Source organism: Aotus nancymaae, unplaced genomic scaffold (assembly GCF_030222135.1).
Source record: "Aotus nancymaae isolate 86718 unplaced genomic scaffold, 86718_ANA_hifiasm-v0.15.2.pri h1tg000040l, whole genome shotgun sequence".
Classification (NCBI taxonomy): domain Eukaryota; kingdom Metazoa; phylum Chordata; class Mammalia; order Primates; family Aotidae; genus Aotus; species Aotus nancymaae.
Window position 1 is genome coordinate 68,540,602 of NW_026988454.1, and position 15,251 is coordinate 68,555,852.

The 15,251-nt window shown below is 36.5% G+C and overlaps 1 long non-coding RNA gene across 1 annotated transcript in view; it reads right to left on the minus strand.

Moving 5' to 3' along the window:
- Positions 1-4,541: 4,541 nt before the first annotated feature.
- Positions 4,542-15,251, minus strand: part of LOC105711428 (uncharacterized) — a 643,388-nt gene continuing 632,678 nt past the window's right edge. The window contains exon 6 of the long non-coding RNA XR_010336557.1: positions 4,542-4,687. This is a non-coding gene — a long non-coding RNA (uncharacterized LOC105711428). The remainder of the gene's footprint in view (positions 4,688-15,251) is intronic.

The window sequence follows — 15,251 nt, forward strand, 5'->3', positions numbered from 1 at the left end:
TGGTTTCATTCTCAGTCATTTAAAAAGTGTGCAGATTTGCTCAGCCTCTGACTCCCCATCACAAATGTATCTGTGTTAGTGCATTTCTTATTTCCTTCCTCCTTCTATGTTCCTGAACAATTTTCTTTCATCACCTGTAGGACATCAGTCCAGTGGTTTATCTCTTTCACTTGTCCCTCAGTGATTCCTCACTAGAGGATTTTTCCCCTGAAGCTAAAAAAATACACTAAATTCATGCATTCTAAAACAGTCATGGATACATGTACAAAATAGTGACAAGTGGAAAGGAATACAGAGCTATGTATGTAGAATGAACTCAACGTCAAAAAATAATTGCATAGAACAAAGTCTTCAAAGAAATAGAACAAAACTTTACTATAGCATTCTCTGAGTCATGGGATTTTAGATTAATTTTATTCTTCATACTTTCTCATAGCCTCCAAACTTTCTACAAATTAACATACACTATTATTTACAGAAAGAAAATTTTTAAAAATACATTCCCAAAGACTATGTATTGCAAAGTATTATGTAATATTTATCCAGCCAAGAAAATATAGGTATTTATCCCATTTCTTCAGTTTCTGTTCATTCCTCAACTTACTGCTATCTGAATTCTATCTTCCCTGTTTCACAGAGAAGCTCTGGTAGATTCAGACTGACTTTCATTCTTGCCAAATTAAAGGACTATCAGCCCTTGTCATTACGGATTTAACTGTTGCACTTGTCTTTGTTGGCATCTTCCTTCACCTAAAACATTCTCCTCTCTTAATTTCCATTCATACCTTTGGGTCTGACTTCATCATGATATCCTCTTTCTCTTCTAATTCCTTAAATGCTGAGACATTTGAAAAGGCTTAGTCATAAATTGGCTAGGGTCGGCTGTTCTTCTATCTTTTCTTGCCCACCCAGGACAATGCCATTCACACCAATAATGTTATTATCCAATGCACATATGCTGGCCATTCGGACACCTCTAGTTCTTGTTCTGATCTAAACTGTTTTAAAGTTTATGGGACATAAATGTACTTCACGTATGTAGTAAGAGAAATATAGCCATTTTAAAGAACACATTTAATAGATTTTACCGTATAACAGATTTTATACTTCAAATAGAAGTTTAGACTTGTACATGTAGGATAGTTCTTATTATAGCCAACTGGGAATAATATACTCAGATACAATCATGTAACAAAAACTCAAAGAATATGTGTATTTTCACATCTGATTTTATTGATGCTTATGTGGTAGATTTTACATTTCAATAAAACTGTAAATAAAATGGAAAGAATGCAAACACGACATAACAAAAATACTCCAAAATAAAAGGAAAAATTTGTACTATCACTTGAAGAGAAAATTATTATGACAAGTGCTGTAGATAACTGATTTTACATTGTTTTGATTTTTATTTTATTGATTGCATATAATCTTGCAGTGAGTGATAAGCAGACATTCTAAAATATCTACTGAAATTTTATAAATGGCAATGACACAGTAGCTTGAATTTTTTTCAGTTTTTTTCTCTCAATGTTGTCCAAAAGCATTAGAAAATTCAATAATAATGTACGGTTTCAGATACTCACTTGACAAATGGTTAAAGAATGATAAAAAGTGCTAATATAGCCATTGAATTGTTGAAAAATTAACAAAGAAATTAAATTCCTACTTGGCATACTTAGTCTTTATACCACTAATTCTTTAAAACAGAGATGTCATTCCTTTTCAGGAGCCTCGTGCCATTCACAGTGCCCAAGATTCTGAGTTAACAAACCTGGTTCAAAATTGGACTTTGCCTTAGAATTTATGTGGATTCTGGGAAGTCATTTTTACTCTCTGAGCCTCATGTTCTCCAACTGTGAAGGAAGTAAGAATATAGCAGGATCGTTGTGGAACAGTGCATGTGGAAGCAAAATCACTCTGTCAAACACTGTGTAGAATTTAAAGTCCATTGAAATTCTTGAAATGATCATTAAATTATTAATTTAAAAGGAATAAAGAGTATAACTTTCACCTCAGGATAGGATTAATGGACGTTTAAAAAGTGCAACAAAAAAGTACTTTCTGAGGTTTTTATGAAGAGCAGTATTTTTGCTTTTACTTTTCACAGCTCTAGTACAAGCAGCTCTGACTAGGTGTGTACTGGCACATTCGCCCAGATAGGATAGATCAGCGATCACTCTCAGCTTCTAATAAGGTCTGGGGACCTTGGTGTGCATTTATTCCTTCATTCAACAGTTATTTAGTGAGACTTTATTACATGCCAGCAACTAGTAGAGACTGAACATAGTATTGAACAAAAACTTGATTGTATTATTTGCTCTTCTGTTTACTAACTGTATAATCTTGGGCCAGTCACTTAAACTATCTGGCTCTCAGTTTCCTCAGGCTTAAAATGAAATGAGATAAATTATCTTCCTACTCTGTTTCTATAATCCTAAAACTGACTAGGAGGTGAGATACTTTCTAAAACATTAACATGTTCCTTTAATTATTCTCCTTCTATATATATAATTTATTTTAAAAATGTTTTAGAAAACATTGGGAAAATCGATGTTTAACTCAGGCTATTTTGAAATCTTAAAAACTAATAAGCTTTTTCTTTTTCTTTTCATAAGTTTCTTTTGAAAGTAAGTGTGTAAGTAATGAATAAAAAATATAACTGCATATGTGTGCAGATGCAAACAAAATTAGGCATTTCATAGCTGGTTGGAACAAGAATTCCTCTTCTGTCTCTCTCTTCGCTTAGACTGCTGCTTGGAAAAGGCAGGCAGAGAGAGATTTCATATCCATGGTTAGTCAAAAAGTGACCATTTTGGGGGGATGGGAAGACAGAAATGACATCCTCAAACTCTGGGAAATTTTACCACCAGAAGTTTAATATCTGTTACAATCTGGGAGAATCACTGGAGATTTAACATAAACCCCAAGGACCATTCTTGAGGCAGCAGGAATTATCTGGAGTCTGTAGAGCACTTCTACGTGCAATAATGTGCAAAGGACATTTTTCTTATGGAGAAGATTAAATCTTTACTCACTGTCACTTTATGAGACAGTCCCAAACAATCAGGGCAAGTGGGGAAGTTTCTAAGTTCCCACAACTCAGAATGAGATAAGATGGCAGGATTAATAAAAGCAAAAATATAGTATATGTCACTGAAATTAGTAAGTATTTGAAGTAATTTGAATAGTCTGTGGGAATCTGGATTTGTGTCACTGACATGTACTCCTTTCTGTTGATCCTGAATACTATATGAGGGTAAAATTCAAAATTTGAGCTCATATTTAAAAGCAAGTTGGAAACACATAAAAGTCCCAACATTTCTGTTTGTATAAATTTTTATATCTGGGACCATATAATGTTGAAAACGGAAGGGAAAGATAAAACATGCATCTTTGCATGTTTTAACAATTCTAAATGAGAAATTAATGTTCACTAAAACCCTTTCTATAAAAACACAGACCTAAAAGTGATAAAAAGAAATAGCATTGGAAGGGGTAAGGCAATGCCATGTATCTAGTGTTGTATGGTTTACGTGTTATCTGCTAGTATGGTTGCACTGCAGATTTATTGAAGCTAGTGCCCATCGTACCCTATGCGTCTCATTTTTAGAACGATCATTTATGGGTGTTAGAGGATGCCTAGGAGAGCAGAAGGGTTCTGTGTCAATCAAAGCTAATCACTGGTACAGGCAGAGGGTTTTGTTGGCCTCCATGCTCTAAGCCGTGCTTCCACATCTGTGTTTGAAGAGATTAGAGAGGTGCTTCATACAAGAACTGTATTAGTTAAAGCTGATCGACAGTATTTGGAATAAATCATGAAAAAGTTGAGTGCCAGAAGGGAAGGCATGGCAAGTGGGAGATTGAAACTGACAAGGACTAAATCCCTCCTCCCTTCCCCCTGATTTGTATTTGGGGTTTGCTCACTGGAGGGCATACCAGGTGCCACGCTGTTGCCACTTCCTAGCAAACATGCAGCAGCTCAGCCAACAAACCCGATGCCAATGCTCTCAGCGACATGCTCACCACACTTTGGCAAAGGGTTCCAGTTTTATTTGAGGTGCTTCGTGGAAAACAGATTAGCCCAAGGCAGTAAGTGGGATTTTAGGACCAAGGATGGGAGAGAATGAAAAGTGAAAAAGATCCCAGCAACAATAAACACCAAAGCCCCCTCTCTGTTTGCAGCACTCATCTCCCTGCATGAAGGCCATACACGGGCAAATAAATTATGAGTGACAAGTATTTGAACCAATAAAGAGGGCACTATATTTTATATGCAGTAAATTTAATTCCAGATTGTGTTTCACCTCAGCAGGGTGACATGTTTATTGCCAGTGAAAGATGAAAGCCGAGGGAGTTAGAGACAAGCGTCAGCAGTTCTAGTGGGCACCCGCAAAATGAAGATTTGACAGACCAGTGGCTGAGCCCTTGAAATGAAATGCCAGATCAAATTTTACCCCAAAGGGGTCAGATGTACTGTCGTGCCCCCAAATTCGCAATACCAGCTGAATAAATGAGCCAGGTTCAGCTGAGAGCAGGAGGCCAAGAGCGTGCTCTGAGAATTTCTGCTCACAGGATCATCAGCTTTTCCAAGTGCAGCGAGTCTGGGAGTGCCGGATGAGGTGTGTCTGAGGGAGGATGTGAAGTGCTGCTGCCTCCATGGGTCTCTAAGTGTCATTTTGAAAATCTATTAAACAGATCGAAAAGTAGAAGTGAGTTTAAATTGATCTGCCCATCTCTCAATTTCATCCTACAAGCGCTCAGCTCAGGTGTTCAATTTATTGAACCATAACCTCTTTTTAAACAATCAGCATCAACACGCAATAAATATGCTCTGCAAGGGCAATATTTACATGCATGACTCATTGTTTTGGAAGATTTATTTATAGGGGAACTGACTGGCAATTATATTGGAGTTCCTTTGGCAGATTGTGCCACAGTGGCGTGTGGGCATGGTTCTAGTTACTGTAAAAAGTACCCACATTTAAGAAGACTCATTCTTTTTTTTTTTTTTTCCTGCAAAGCAGGCCCTGTGTTCTCATTGCAATTGTGGGGAGGAATTTATGTTGTAATCTATATATGACTTCACTCTTCATCTAAAAACAAGGAAAGAAAAAGAAAAGTAAAAGAATGAAAATAAATAGAGAGATGAAAAGGTTCTGGTCTAAGCAAAGTATGTCCATGAATAGTTTACGTGATAATTTTTATAATGATGTTGACTATGTAAAGTAATAACCAATCTTTCTTTTTGTCACGTTCAAAACAGGTCCTATTATCCAATATAAGGATTGGGCTAGTCAAGTGCTTTCAAACTCATTTGGGTAGACATAGCGTCATCAACTCTTGAATCAATCAGAAATGTTAACATTTTAATCATTTTCTTTCACTGGCTATGCCCTGTAGGGAAGAGAGTAGAATTTATCATGTATTTAACTTTGCTTAAATGTATTTTAAGAGTGTTTATCATAGTTTAGTGTCATAAAGACAAAAATGTAAAATTTCTGGACCTTGTAATTTTTAGAGTTACTTTCTCTCTGTTGTGACTTACTTTGCACATCTCTTGACTTTGTACATCTTTTCTTGACTTCGTACATCTTTTACATATTATCACTGAATCTATGGAGAACATGTGTTCTCATGCCTGGATGGAGGTCTGGGAATTAGAATAATAAAGCACCACCTCATTGCTCTTCGGAGCTTTAGATGACAGACTTGTTTTCTGTGAGAGTGACCTCACATTTGGAGAATGGAGCTCTGGAGCAGAAGCAAGGGAACCTGAACTCCTGGTGGTACCCTGAGATACAAGAACACTTGTGATATAAGTAAGAATAGCTATAATGAATAGTAATTGCCTCTCTAGTACTCACTCCTTGAAGATACTGAGAGAGTGAATGCTGGTCTGAATGGGTTCAAATTTTTTAAGACCTTAAGATGAGAGTTGCTCTATGAAGGACACTTTCACACACAGATGAAAGGCATCTAATTGTGAAGCTTATAGCCATTCAATCACCATTGCTAATATCATAGTCCACATTGTTTTCTGACCACCAGTGTATTCTAGTGATTCAATCCTTTTTCTATGTTGTCCCATGTAGCCCTAATAGTGAACATTCTTAAGCCATTTTCTCTGTGCTTTTCCAATATTCCAGAAGTCTGTCTTTCATCACATCAACTGCATCTCTCTTTCCCCTAGGTTCTATCTACCCTGACCTTCTGTGCCTCTATGTTCCCCACCGTTTCCTTTGTTTTCCTTTCCAGGCTTCTTTTTCTGTTCTTCTAAGCCCTCCTGTGTGAGCTGTGCTTAGAATAGAGTCCCATTTGTCTGATATATGCCCTTCCTTTTGGCCCAAGAGCCCTCAAAGACTCCACAGGCTTTCAAAGCCATACAGCATGAGTTCCTACCAAATTAGTCTATTCAGTTTGTTTCCCTTTTAGCGGTTCATAATTATCGATCCTACTTATAATTTATTATAAATTCTTGGGATGCAAGAATAGAGGGTAGGAGGATTGGTAGGTTCCACACAACTGAAAATATTAACAGTGTGAGAAAAGAAATGATATTTGACTCAAGAATGGTCAAATTTGTTATCATTAATGTATAAGACTTCCATCACATTTGTTAGAATGAACAAATTTCACATCATTTACATGTGATAAACCTTTTATTCCTATCCTTTTTTATTCTATTCATCTTGAAATGCTGTTGTCAAGTACTTTTAACACCTTCTCTCATATTCCTTTTAAATTTGTTTTCTCTTTTCAAATCCACAGCCAACTTCAATATTCAGGCGTTCTTCACTCAAGCCCAGCCTACCTGAGGGACCTTCTAACCAAGGCATTAAATCTTTCTCTTTGTGCCATGGTTTCCTGGAAGGTGTTTCCTTTGTGTCTCTCCTGTAAAATTGAATTCAAACTCCTTGTAATTCTATTTGAAATCCTCTATTCTCTCACCCTCCCAAACCTACTAACCTGACATTAGGTGTATGGTGTAATTATCAGAGACTCAGTTTCCTCTTAAATATCTGCACTGCCACAGTTTTTTTTTTTTTAAGATAGTGATAAGGCATGTATAATACTTACCATCATGTCTAGCACAAAATAGGTGATCAATAAATGACCTTTTATTATTTATTATGACAAATGGTCCTTCTGTTTCTACCTAGCTAATCTATACCATCTTCATAGAAGATGATTTCACATCCCTCTGCATCATACTTTGTTCATGCTTTGTGTGTGTGTGTGTCTGTGTGTGTGTCTGTGTGTGTGTGTGTTTGTGTGTGTGTGTGATGGAATTTTGCTCTTCTTGCCCAGGCTGGAGTGCAATGGTGTGACCTCAGCTCACTGCAACCTCTGTCTCCTGGGTTCAAGTGATTCTCCTGCCTCAACCTCCCCAGTAGCTGGGATTACAGGCACCTGCCACCATGCCCAGCTAATTTTTGAATTTTTAGTAGAGATGGGGTTAAACCATGTTGGCAAGGCTGGTCTTGAACTCCTGATCTTAGGTAATCCACCCACCTAAGCCTCTCATAGTGCTGGGATTACAGGTGTGAGTCACTGCGCCTGACCTGTTCATGCTTTTATAGATATTTTCTCCTCTTTTTCTTCATTCAAAAGATGTGGCTACATTGAGATACCATCTCATGCCAGTTAGAATGGCGATCATTAAAAAATCTGGAGAAAACAGATGCTGGAGAGGATGTGGAGAAATAGGAACACTTTTACACTGTTGGTGGGAGTGTAAATTAGTTCAACCACTGTGGAAAACAGTGTGGCGATTCCTCAAGGACCTAGAAATAGAAATTCCATTTGACCCAGCAACCCCATTACTGGGTATATATCCAAAGGATTATAAATCGTTCTACTATAAGGACACATGCACACGAATGTTCATTGCAGCACAGTTTACAATAGCAAAGACCTGGAACCAGCCCAAATGCCCATCGATGATAGACTAGACAGGAAAAATGTGGCACATATACACCATGGAATATTATGCAGCCATTAAAAACGAGGAGTTCATGTCCTTTGTAGGGACATGGATGAACCTGGAAACCATCATTCTCAGCAAACTGACACAAGAACACAAAATCAAACACCGCATGTTCTCACTCATAGGAGGGTGTTGAACAGGGAGAACACATGGACACAGGGAGGGGAGCACTATACACCGGGGTCTGTTGGGGGGGTCAGCGGGGGGGGGTGGGGAGTTGGGGAGGGATAGCATGGGGAGAAATGCCAGATATAGGTGAAGGGGAGGGAGGCAGCAAATCACACTGCCACGTATGCACCTATGCAACAACCTTGCATGTTTTTCACATGTACCCCAAAACCTAAAATGCAATAAAAAAAAAAAAAAAGATGTGGCTTCAATGTCCCCTCCTGCTAGAAACTTCTCTCATCAAGTACTTTCAGTGTCTGCATGTCAGAAAGAGAATTCATAGACATTAGGGCAGCTTTGTACGTTATGTTTAGAGTAATCCTATGTAATTCCTATAATTTAGAATTATAGTTTGGAAGAATACCCAAATCTGTTTAATAACAACTTCTGCTGAGTTATGCTAAATGTCCTATGCATATTTTCTTATTTAAGTTCTAGCATCCTTTAAGGTCCAATTAAATGTCTGCCTCCACCTTCCCCTGACCCTTGTCCACTAGGGGAGTTACTCTGATAATCTTTGGTCCTAGGGGAAGTTATTATTTCTCAATCTTTAATTTTCTGAATCACATGGTATTAACTGTTGTGGGTGAACCTGGTCATATGACCTTAATTTTCTGAAAATCCTTCAGTCTACAGCATCTGAATTCTATAGTATATGTAATATATACCTTAATGAAGGTAGAAAGGGAAGGAGACAGTTCAATCTGATAAATGTATACTGAAGATCTAGAAGGCCACTGAGTCTGATGGTGGAAGTAGTAAAACACAGTGGCACATACAGTCTCTACCTGACAAGTACTTACATTTCAGAAGGGCTGGGGACAGCTGTGAAAGGACAAGGACACTGCAAAATGATCAAGGATAAGATAATTCATAAATGCTGGTTGACTGTCCAGGCTTAGTGGACCGCCAATGAAAAGATATGAAAGAATTTCGATTCAACTCTACTTGTATTATAATCTATTTAAGTTTTCACATAGACAACATTATTTTTAAAATATTTAGTCATGTGTCATAGTGTCCCCAAATCGTATATGGTTAGTGAATGTTTGTTGAATGAATAGAAATGTAAATAACATGTGGTTACATTCTTTCCATATAATTGATTTTTTTTTTCATTTTTATTGATCTTAGAAAAGCCTACAGCATCTGAATTCTATGGTATATGTTTATCTCTTACAGTGTGAGTCACTGGTATGGTAATCTGTAAACCTGAAATTGATTATAAATGAGTCAAAGTTGAACTGAGTTTGAATGGACAGTAGTTGAGCTGAGACCAAGGAAATAAACAAGAGAAAGAGTTGCAATTACAGTGTAAAAATGAGCATTTTAGAGCAATGTTGAATAAAAATATTGCCTGGGATAGCAAAGTTCAATTGTGCTTACACTGCTAAGATTTTTTTAGCTCTTCTTCTATATACTCTTCCCCCAGAAGGTGTTAATTGATGTTGGCATTGAATCTTTTGAAGCAGTGGGAATTCATACTTTAAAATGTCCAATTAGCTGCAAAAATGAGTGATAGAATGGGTAGCTGAATATTTTTAAAGGCCGAGAAGCACCTTCATTTGAGGGCATCTAAAACACTGCCCCAAATCAGCCCCCAAGGATCTCTCCTTCAACTTTTGCTTTATCTCTTTGTACAGAGGCTAGGATAGCAGCATACAGTCCCCAAAAGGAGAATCCTTACAATTTTCTTCAGAATGCCAAGTGTTATAGTGAACGATAAATAACCTTTCTGTAACAAGCAGCCCTTTTTTCCCCCACTGGAACAAACTGTTCAACTCTATTTGAATAAAAAGCCCACACATATATCAAATTAAACAAAATAGCATTGTTCCAAATACAGATCAGGCAGTCTTCCCAGACTTGTGTCAGTAAAATTTCATAGCACTCCACACCATTGTATAGAAGCTCTCTTTCTCTTCTTCTTTATGTGTGAATGCAGAATCACTATTCCTAGACAAAGGAATGCAGACAGAGGCTATGTTCCCCATGCAGTTGAATAAAATAAAGGTCCAACCAGGGACTTTGATGGCAAGGAAAAAGAATGCACCACTGAAAATACAGGTGGAGACAGTACTACACAACCATATTAGGAGCAATTGATCAACACGAAGCTATTTTGCTTATTGCCAGGACAAATATTTCCACATCTTGTGAGGCATAACTCTGGGCAGATCCTAATGAACCAGGAAGCTAATTGTGTGCTACGTGTGTGAGATTGGATGGAGGCAGTTCTGTATTGGGCTTTCTTCACCAACTCATAAGAGCCGATTGTCAAATTTTTAGGATTTTTGCAAGCTGTTTGTATATACAGCCAGTATTAGCAATTAATATTTTAAAAGTAATCTTAAAATCCAATAAATTATATTAAAAATAACAGTAACACTCCAAATTTATTGCTTCTTATATTATATTTTGCTATAATCTGTGCTTTTGAGGTTTTTGCATCTATTGTATCTACATGAGTGGTTATTCTATGGAATGATGATACTTCATACCTGTTCCCTACTCTGCATTCAGTGGTATCACATTGGTAGCTTGGAATTAGCCCACATTACAAATCAAGGTTATTGCTTTCATATTTTTTTCCCCAGAGAGATGATTGTTAAACATTTATCAGCACACTGCTCTAGCTGGAAGCTCTCTGAGAACAGACTTAACTTCCCATGCAAACTTAGACTGCTTAGCTGTACAGGAATTGCGGCAAGGAGTGCCTTCAGTACTTCGAGGTTAAGAAGAAATGTCTGTGCAGGACTTACCAGTGCACTGGGGTAGAGTGTGTGTGTTGCCTTCTAGGAAAGCACACTAGGAAATTAAATTCCTCCGATCTGACATCTCCAATTGTTTTTTTGAATATTAGAGCTTAATCTAGGAAGATGTTTATTATTGGGATGAGTTGGTCTATTAGGAACCATTTATATTCACTCTCACTGATGTGATATTTTGTCAGTATTACCAAATGTGGTATAAATTCATCCTGAATTGGCAGTAATTGAACAACAGTATAGCACAGCAGGAGGACTTTAGCCACCACTTTTTCTATTCTTCTCAACCTCCCAAGCTTCCTGTTCTCATCACACTGAAGAGGTAGTCCAAAAAAAGGTACAAAAGGTTGGGATATAGAGAGGAATGATTCATAAGTGGTAGTGAATTAGATATCATCCTGTACTGGGGCTTTTTTGCCACATATACCTCTAGGATTACAGCTCAAAGTGACATGATTTCTTATGGTATTTGTTGCAGGTTTGAACTTACTAGGGGTTCATATAATTATTTTTTCCCTAATTCAGCCCCTATGGCTGCATTAGGCCAATTACATTACAATAATTTATAATTTATTTAGGTAATTATAATAAAAACATCCATAAAGTATCAGGGTTATGTAGACACAGAGTACACTATAATACATGCATATACATATATATGTATAACTGTGTGCATTTATATACATACACACTAGACATATATCTCCTATTTGTGTGCATGTACTATATATACACATATAAAAAGTATATGTGTATATGTATGCACACACACACACACACACACACACACACACACACACAAAATTGATTCTTAACCAGAGGTTAGGGATGTTGATCTCCTGCACGTCAAAATTCCATGTATAATTTTGAATCTTCCCAAAATTGATTACTAATATTTACTGGAAGCCTTACTAATAACACAAACAGCATATTAACACATATTTTGTATATATATGTATTATATACTCTATTCTTACAATAAATTAAGCTAGAGAAAAGGAAATGTTATTAAGAAAAACTTAAGAAAGAGAAAATATTTTTGCTATTTATTAAGTGGAAGTGGATTATGATAAAGGTCTTCATCTTTGTTGTCTTCACTCTAAGTAGCCTAAGGAGATGGAAAAAGAAGGGGAGGGGTTGTTTTTGCTGACTCAAGAGTGGCAGAAGCAAAAGGAATCCACATATAAGTGGATCTGTGCAGTTCAAACCTGCATTGCCCAAGGGTCAACACACACACATGTGCATCCTCTCTCACATACACACATAAACACATACACACACACATATTAAAAAGTGTACTTTGACCTGGAATATCACTAGTCATAGCTCATTGGATAATGTTTATGTCAAGACTGAGGCAATGTTTTTATTGTTTTAAAGTAAATATATTTTGTGAAACAAGAAAGTACATATATAAATAAATAAATATTTGCAATGGTGACTATTCCATTTCATGATGTTGTGCTACAAGAGGCCAGTAACAGTTAGAGCATCCTCAATCAAGTTCCCTCTTTTGTTAGGGAATAAATTCTTCTATGAATATCGTGTGATCTTGCTATTTGGTTCTGTGCACAGAGTAATCTCTCTTAATGTTCAAATTACGCAACTCTCTGATGCAGTCTACCTTGAGGACCAAATCCCTTATGTCACAATATTAAACAATTATTTTTGGCTACACCATTGAATTTCAACTGCCTGAGGTTGTTCCAAATCAAGTCAAATTAAGAATGTATACATTAGTAAATTGAAGAAACAGATAAGCAGAAGCAGAAAAAAACTAATAGGAAGATTATCCTTGTAATGTTTCATTAAGCAACTTCCATTAGGAAAGAAAAAAAATCATTAATGCTAACCCATGTTTGAACTTAAAACAAAAAATTCAAACTGATTCACACAGTGTGTTTTTACAAGTAACCTGTGCTTTTAATAGTCACTCTTTGATACATGACAAGTATCATCTTGAATTTTATGTGAACTGATTCAGAAAAGTCATTCAGCAAATTAATGTAGTTTTGGAAAATTAACAGCAAAATAGGCATGCCGCCAAATGTCTAATGACAAATTGAAGGGTTTGGAGATGTATCTGTCTATTTGCAGTGTTGGAACTGTTTTCAAAACAAAAACATACTGAAAACAGTGCTGGCATGACAGGAGATGCAGTCATTATGCAATTTTAATTGACAAATAATTCCATCTTTATGTGAATAAATCCACCTAGCCAATAAGTGCATTATCATCTATCATGTGCTGGTTTCCTTTCCCATATCATGCACCCTCTAATTTTGATGAATTTGATCAAATGTATCTGGCAGCATAGCTGTATCTGGCAAGTCAAGGAAAGACCACAGCGAGATGGGGGAAGGGAGCAGGTAGGAGGATGGTAATTTGTCACAGGGATGGAGACCGTCTTTAGCATTACCTGTTGTGCAGATATTATTATCCTCCATTTATCTTCCAGCCTGAATATTCAGATTTGTGATGTGCCCTGTTCTTTCAACAAGGTGCTAAGCATTCTCTCCAATTTAACTCAGGTACACAAAGAGTATATGTGTAGGGGTGGAGACTGAAAAAATTGGAAATCTTCATCAATCTACATGTAATTAATCTTCAGATGTTGGCTTTAGGGTCCAGAATAATAGAGTCAGTGTATAGCCCATTTTAACATAAGAAGCAGCTGAAATTCAAAATGATTACAAATACGAACATACTCTAGCTAAGGGCAGGTATTTCAATGCCAGCATTAAATATAAATACAATAGAGTATTGACATAATGTAGTAAGGTTCCCTCGCTATTAAAAGGCTTTGTTCTAAAGCATATCTGTGTACACAATGAGATGATGAACACAGTGCATCACATAGCTAAATTTAATATATGCAGGGGTATGATGTTTGCAATGCATGCATTTCAGCAGGTCCCATTAGTGTGCCTTTCCCCTCCAGTGAAAACAGAATGAACCACAGCCCCTTCTGGTTTGCATAAAGCAAACAAAATTAGATTTGCTTTGCTGAATTGAAACCCGCTTGGGATTGCGAGCCTCTCTCGGGGACAAATTACTTCAAACAATCCCTTTGTACCATAACAAAATCAAAAAATTCAGGCCAATCAACATGGCTCAAAACCCTTAACACAAGAATTAATAATACAACCTAGTCTATTTTTATTGCTTCTGTGCTACAGCTCCTTGTTTTAATGTAATTACACTATTTGCCGTCCACATGTTAAGTAAGCTTGCATATGTTAACTAATGCGACATAAAACAACTTTCCTAATTTTAGCATTGCTACAAGCTTTGTTCCCCCTGGAATAAGATCCAAACATTGGACAAGTTGAACACTAATGTTATTAAATTAAATCTATTTTTAGACCCTTGATAAATGAATATAGACAAAATGTCAAATGTTTCTTCAGATAGGTGTAGAAGCTGATTGACAATCAGATTAGTCTATTAAGAATATTGGCTTATGGAGTGTTACGCACTTGATATCTCTTGGCTTTTAAAGCTCATTCCTCTGCAGAAGAGAAGAGCATGTGTCCGTAAATACAGAATTTCTTAAATCAGGTATCTGGTCAATGATCTCTTAAATTCAGCAGCTGGAGTAAGTATCAAGATGATATATATTCCTACTGTTTTTAACACCTGAAAATCAACAGAGGTTGTACACCACTAAAACTTTCACCTGAACCACAAGTTTGCTGACTCTTCAGATTTGAAATTTAGAATCTGGCATAACTTTTTTCCTACTGCTTTTAAAAATGTATAGGTTAGAGAGAATACTTGAATTCACAAAATCTTGGTCTTCTGGGATCAAAAAGTGTTTTCTCCATTTCCTAGTTCATCACAAACACGATATCATCCTTAGCAAAGCAGAGTATGTCAAATATTTATACATCAAGGAAGGTTTTACCTAATTGCTAAGATGCAGTTAATTCTGAATATCTTAAATGAGCTTCGCCTGGCACCAAGAAACACCCAAGTGGAAAGTTGGAAAAGGCCAATCTTTAAGCATAGATGTTTAAGCATTTAGACATAAGTGACCTAATAATTTGATTTAACCATTTGTCAATTCTATTCAAAAGAACATACAGTCTCATTGTTGCTGTTGAATAGATAAATGTGATTGATATAGTTCTCCTCCTTCCTATCAGCTATGCTGATTCAATATGAGTTTCTAATATACACATACACATAATTCTATCATCAAATCATTTATTAAAGGTTTATATTAAATATTTCCAATTTGATTTCTAATAAGTATAGCAGACAATTGATCAAAACAGTTCATCTTATGCAAAGGTCTCAAATTGGGTCTGTAGATAGGTGCA